Source organism: Electrona antarctica, assembly GCF_951216825.1.
Source record: "Electrona antarctica genome assembly, chromosome: 23".
In the NCBI taxonomy this organism is placed as follows: domain Eukaryota; kingdom Metazoa; phylum Chordata; class Actinopteri; order Myctophiformes; family Myctophidae; genus Electrona; species Electrona antarctica.
The window spans coordinates 6,274,692-6,281,586 of record NC_136804.1 but is presented as its reverse complement, the minus strand read 5'-3'; the positions used below and the strand labels follow the sequence as shown (position 1 = coordinate 6,281,586).

At 38.5% G+C, this 6,895-nt stretch overlaps 1 long non-coding RNA gene across 1 annotated transcript; it reads left to right on the top strand.

Annotated features, from left to right (window-relative positions):
• Positions 1 to 375: 375 nt before the first annotated feature.
• Positions 376 to 2,571, top strand: LOC306916184. The gene is made up of 4 exons (XR_013788954.1): positions 376 to 460; positions 600 to 691; positions 1,263 to 1,314; positions 1,907 to 2,571. It is a non-coding gene; the product is annotated as an uncharacterized lncRNA (long non-coding RNA).
• The last annotated feature ends 4,324 nt before the right edge of the window (positions 2,572 to 6,895 follow it).

Sequence of the window (6,895 nt, the reverse complement as noted above, 5' to 3'; positions counted from 1 at the left end):
CCCAACGTTCAACCCCTGAATTTACCATGATCCAAAATTTGTATAATAATCAAATTTTAATATGTTATTTGGATTGACCCTAAGGATCATAAAAAAACCTTGAACGATTATTATTGCAATTTATTTTGGGTCAAATCTTAGATTGGCTGACTCTATAGGTTTTTGGACAGGAGAACTGGAGGAAGTGATAAAAGGAGGAAGTACTTTGTGAACTACATGTGTTACTTTGAGATTAGAGATTATGAGTGTCCGTCCACATACCATACGTATATTATTACAAAATGCAATGACAAGGTATGATACATGTTCAACTGTCTGTTACACAACGTTTGGAAATATTTCATTATCACACATACAGATCAAAGACACTCTACCCAAGGGCCATATAAAGGCAGATGAACCCCTCAACCGTTAGACACAATACGTAGACCTTACAATACAGCGTCGAGTCTGCAGAAAGGTATGGTATAGAGGTCATTTTTGCAACAATATACTCTATTCATTAATGCTAGAGAGGCATACTGAAGGGCAACGATACGTGACGATTTGCATGAGAAGCTAACATTATTTGTCATGATGTGTTTGGTTCTGGATTGCAGGATGAAGGGCCTTGCGACTGCCGTTGTGCTAATGGTGCTGCTGGGTGTATTGATGCCTGATCTAGTGGACGCTCGACGTGGACGTAAAGAAGGTAAAACACCCACAAACATGCATTGGGCTTAATTAAAGCCCAAATATACTTGCAAACAATGCGATTGACCTTTTTTTCCACCACACGTTTTAGGAGTAGCGACAAGTTGCATGGGTGAGGTTTGGGCTTTAGGTATGGATATGTCAGTGTCGAAAACTACTGAGATGGCTGAAATAGTCAGCATCCATCTGTACCTGTAGAATGTTAGAACGTATTCGGCACTGCATGGACATTTCAAATGCATTGTTACCATATCTCAGCTCAGTCTTTCGGTGCATCTTTTCAAAGCATTTATTTCATTACAGGATATTATTATGGATATACAGTAGCATAATGTGCTACTGTATATCAATAATATTATTATTGTGTACACGCCTTGCTTTCATAATATAATCACTATTTAGTAGTTAGTCTACTCCTTTGCACTCTCCATGCAGCATGATGTTAGTTGTAAATTATACAGCTAATTAATTATAATTCATTGATAGCTTCAAACCTATTGTATTTTAACATATATCAGATCATAACAGTGCTTTGTGGAGATGATAATTGTTTTTGTCTTGTGTTGTAGATAATCGTGCAGTCACTTTAAGGCGTTCAGACATTGGCAGGATGTTTGACAAGTAAGGACTCTTTAATACTACTACTACTACTACTATACTACTACTACTATTACAGTGCAAGTACAATAATGTATTACTACAATTTGCAATTAAGCAGTCACTCTTAGTCTTAACCCATTTAAGGACTGAGACCAGATTCTACAAATGTATATATTCTAATCATGACAGTTTTCTGTTTTCATGTTTCTATATCAGTGGTTCTCAAACTATTTAATGTCAATGACCCCAGAAAGTATATATAATTGGCCGCCGACCCGCATCTGAAAATATGTTGTTCCAGGGACCCCCCGAGAAGCAAAGACTTGAGTTAGCATTTTATGTAGACATCGCACAATATATATATATATATGCATAGTTTCATTATATAGATATTCCACTGTTAGGTTCTTAGCTTACCTATGATTCACGATTACTATTTTTATGTATATGATGTAGGCTATTACCATGTTTTTTTGTTCTTGCTTACTGTAAATCGCTCTGGATTAAGATTGTCTGCCAAATGCCGAAATTGCAAATTGTTAGAATCCATTTATTGTTTTTGTTGTCATGTCAAATAATAAAAGTCCTCAATGTGAATGGCCTCCTTCCTCAGGTACGGCGTGACCATCCCAGAGTACAACGTTGGAGGCATACGGCGCATCAAGACCGTCCGGAGTGGACGTAGCCGACGTAGCCGTCCTAGCCGTATACGTAGGTGTCCTCCTTGGGAATATCGCTGCCAAAAAAAAGTAGTTTCGGGATAAGGGGTTCAGCATGGACACAGGCCTCTGTGTGCAGGAGGGAGTGTGTTGAGAAGGGACATAAGCCAGGGTTTTGTTTGATGGGTGTCAATTTATAGAACATGAATAAAAAGAGATATGGTATAGAGGGAAAAGAATATATCCACCTTTAACCTCGCCAAGGTACTGGGGCTCCTTATGTGTGTGCCTTGCTTCCTCCAGGCAGTGTTGCCATGTCTGCTTACTTATTATAAGCAACCTTTGACTTGTTTTTTCTGTAAAGTCACTTGCAAATAAATTATTGGTAGTTGCTGGTTGCTGGTTTTTTGGGCATGATTGTACAGTAGTGTACAGTAGTTGCTTATTTGGGTTTGCTTCCTAATGTTGTTTAAACCATTGGTTCCAACATTTCACGTCAAGGAACAATATGTAATTGTCCACAGACATCCATCTGAAAATATGTTGTGCCTTTTTATTAAAATGTTTAAAAAAATATTCAAAATATTTCGATTTATTCTCAATGTGTTTTTAAATAACAGATGTACAACCTCACAATGTGTCCGAGTTGGTAACACAGTAGAGCCAACAGTGGTGGAAAAAGTACTCAATTGTTTTACTTAAATAAAAGTACCAATACTGCAATTTAGAACTACTTTCTTACAAGTAAAAGTACGGAATTGAAAATGTACTTGAGTAAAAGTACAAAAGTATCGGCATCAAAATGTACTAAAAGTACTAAAAGTAAATGTATTCATATTGCAGAATGTCCCATTTCACAAGTTCAAAATGTGTAGAAAATCTATTGAAAATAGCCGATCTACAAGCTCTCAATGCGTTGTGTTGCGTTGCGACGCATTGAGAGCTTGTAGATCGGCTATTTTCAAATGGCCGAAATGTATCTAGGGTTGAAGTGGTTAATGTATGTTTTCTAATCAAAATTAAAATCGCCAAAGTAACTAGTAACTGAAGTTTTCAAATAGTGAAGTAAAAGTACAAATTTTGGCTCTGAGATGTATTGGAGTACTGGAAATTGGAAATACTCAAGTAAAGTACAAATACCTCAAAATTGTACTTAAGTACAGTATTTAAGTAAAAGTACTTAGTTACTTTCCACCACTGAGAGCAACTATACTGTAGGATTGTACTGTGTCCCCTGAGCACGTATACAGCAAGCCTTCATGGACCTGCATGTCAGACTGGATGGTGGCTATTAAAAAAATGAAAAATGTTAAATGATGCATTATAGCACTATACATTGATTGTGCTTTACACACATACATGGCGTACGTAGGATACCATGCAAGGCACCGACGTGCTCACCCTGAGCCACTGCCGCCCCTCTGATTAACGGGTACATGGAGATAGTGGGACAATTGAGGAGGAGGAGAAATGATGGATTCATCTTCTCCACGGGGAAATAGTATTTGATTCATTAATTATTTGATATATTTATTTCGGACATACAATAAACATAGACTGTCTTTTGAACTGGTAGTCATGAAGGTTTATTATGAGGGACATTCGATGGACTAATTAGCTTGGATGTAACAACAGTTCATTTTGTACTGCATAATGAAAGCTTTGTTAAGCGTGCAAAGACCATGCAGCATGATTGGATAATTGTAAACAAACATGTAGGTATTTCTGGGTAGAATGTATACGTATGTTTTCATCATATGAAATCAAGGAGAACATTAGCCAAATGGTCTGATTCTCAACCTGTCGATATTCAAAATAAGATTACATATTTCTTATAGTCAATAACAATATAATATGTGTCCTGTTCTTCTAGAAATAATGAATAATACATGTCTCTTAAAGGGATAGTTCTTTTTTTTTTTTTTTTTAACTTAAGCTGTATGAAATACTTATTAATATAGTGGTTGCAACTGTATTAATTGATTGCCCGAGGGGAGTTCTGCTCTGGTTTTGGTGAAAAATGAAGTAGTTCCGGTCATTTTGTGGGGGGCACAGGGGGCCATGCATTAAAAGTAAATTAATCCCCAAAACTATCGTCATTTGTATTGTTGACCTATTTCTAAAATATTAGTGCAACTTTCGTTAATGTTTTACCCCTCTATCACACAGAACTATGTTTGTTGTGTCCATATCACTACGCCCAAAAAATAGTTCCATGTGATAGAGGGGTCAAAGTTGATTAATACAGTTGCAACCACTATGGCAAGTACAGTATGTCATACATCTTAAGTAAAGAAAAAAAAAACTGAACTATCTCTTTAACTTATGTTATTGTATCTTGTAAAGAAGCAGTATCATATCTTATATTAAGATAGCATATAGCAAACCCGTTATGGTTTTGATCTGCTATGTTTGTATTTCTTATATATTTCTTTGTGTAAGCCTATAGGTACTGTGGTTTTAAAAAAAAAACATGTTATGCATCTTACTGAGACAGCATGTAGTCCAGGAAGTAAGTGAGCCCAGTGTCCATGTACACTCATGGACACTTTGAAATACTTTAAAGACACGTATTAGACTACATAAAAACCCCAGGAAAGTGTTTGTGTTTGGTAGATGAACAATGTTTTGAAAACACTCACTGCCAATCCATGCATGCAGTCACAGGAACGATTGTTGACAACCTCAGCCAATCAGAGACCATGCATCCTATAATATGCATTACCCATGATGCTCAGTAAATAGTGTGTGTGGGAAAAATGTATATAATTGCAATGAATTAGAGTGTCATTCCATGCTTCAAGTTGAACTTTTAAGCTTCCTTTATCCAAACATGTTGGTTTTGTGAACCATGCATTAGATTGGTCTGCTACCATGACTGTTATTAGCAGTGCACCCTAGACCTTTAAATGAACCTGCTCTCAGACTTTGATCTGGAAATGATGATTTGAGATCTAGTCTTCATGCCACTGCAGTTGAATTTGGCTACCTAAAACCTGGATAGTGGTTGTGAAAATGACTGTAGATACCAGGGTCTGATCCACCTACAATATTTATTTCTCACACACACACACACACACACACACACACATCTAAAATGTCACTCCCGATCTCTCTCTCTCACTCACACACACACACACACACACACACACACACACACACACACACACACACACACACACACACACACACACACACACACACACACACACACACACACACACACACACACACACACACACACACACACACACACACACACACACACACACACACACACACACACACACACACACACACACACACACACACACACACACACACATCTAAAATGTCACTCCCGATCTCTCTCCCCCTTTCCTGTCTAATTACTGTACCCTATCAATAAAGAAATCTTGTGCACAATACGAAATTCAACCTTGAACGATGCACCATGTAGTGAGCTTTAGGTATGCTATTTTGGAGTAAAACTATATGTAAATGTAGCACTTTTCGGTAAATTGTCACGCTCTGTTACATTAAGAAAATAGGGTTACCAGGTTGAATGTGGTTAATAGTGTGAGATTTATACATTTATTTCCATCAATCACACAAGGTGCTTTCCCAGTTTGAAAGGGTTAGGCTATGGATAGCATTACAATCAGATAATGTAATTTAGATGACCCCGTGGTCATGCAAGCATATTATAATAAATGATTATAAAACAACAATCCAAACTGGTTATTCTGAAAGAATGTTCAGGGTTGATAGACTGAAACTGCAGGGAGGAATATTATGAATATTGACCACACAATTGACCCAATGCCACTTAAAGATGTTGTAATGTAAGTGATGTTTAGACTATCTTCTGGTAGTAATCATAATTATAGGGTTTGTTAAGTAACAGTGGTCTCCCTCTCTCTCCAGCTTTTTAGTTAACCGAACATGTAGGCCTATGTTGAGGTTAGGATACTAATTTCATCCAAAACAAGCCCATAGTGGCTTAGTATAAGCAATCATGGCAATACTGGTAAACAGGAAACCACTTGATATGGGCAAAAGTCTCTGACCTGGCCACACCCACAAACTAGGTTCACTTCATTGAAAGCACATGCATTCTGTACTGCAGTACTGTACTAGTGTTGTGATACTTGAGTGATTTCTCATATACTTAGAAGGTGAGATATGTATGTTGTGCCTATAAGTTTGTTGATTGTGTACAATAAGTTAGCATGTACCGTAGCTTGGAGCCTGTTTCTAATGGCTGCAGCAGTGGTAGAAGTTTGATGTCTATTCTATGTGAAGGGTTATGATATGTGATGTTGTGATCTTTTGCAATGTGATGGTTTATGTGATATGTGCCATAGTAGGTCCTATTCATGAAAGGGATAGTTTTGAAGTTGAGCTAAAAACTGAGGTTTTTTTTTTATCCAAAATGAGTTAATAGCACAGGCAGACTCTTCACATACTAGACTCCTAATAATACAAAACAAATTTAACATTTATAACAGAGAGACCAGAGAGAACGCCGCTCGGCACAGGCGTGTGTGTGTGGGGGGGGGGGAATCTGCAGCCTTCACCTCTACACAACTCATTCAACCCTTCTAAACACTCTACTCATTTAAACATACTTCTACAAATCGACCACAAGATGGCAGTGCCAGCACACGTCTCTGCAGTGAGAAAGAGGATACGTCTCTTATCTAGCTAGGGATGGGAAATAAGTTAATTAACCCAGGGGACCCCCAGGGGTCCTTGAGGGGGGTTCCACAGAGAGACCCCCAGGGGTCCTTGAGGGGGGTTCCACAGAGGGACCCCCAGGGGTCCTTGAGGGGGGTTCCACAGAGAGACCCCCAGGGGTCCTTGAGGGGGGTTCCACAGAGGGACCCACAGGGGTCGTTGAGGGGGTTCCTCAGGGGGACCCCCAGGGGTCCTTGAGGGGGGTTCCACAGAGGGACCCACAG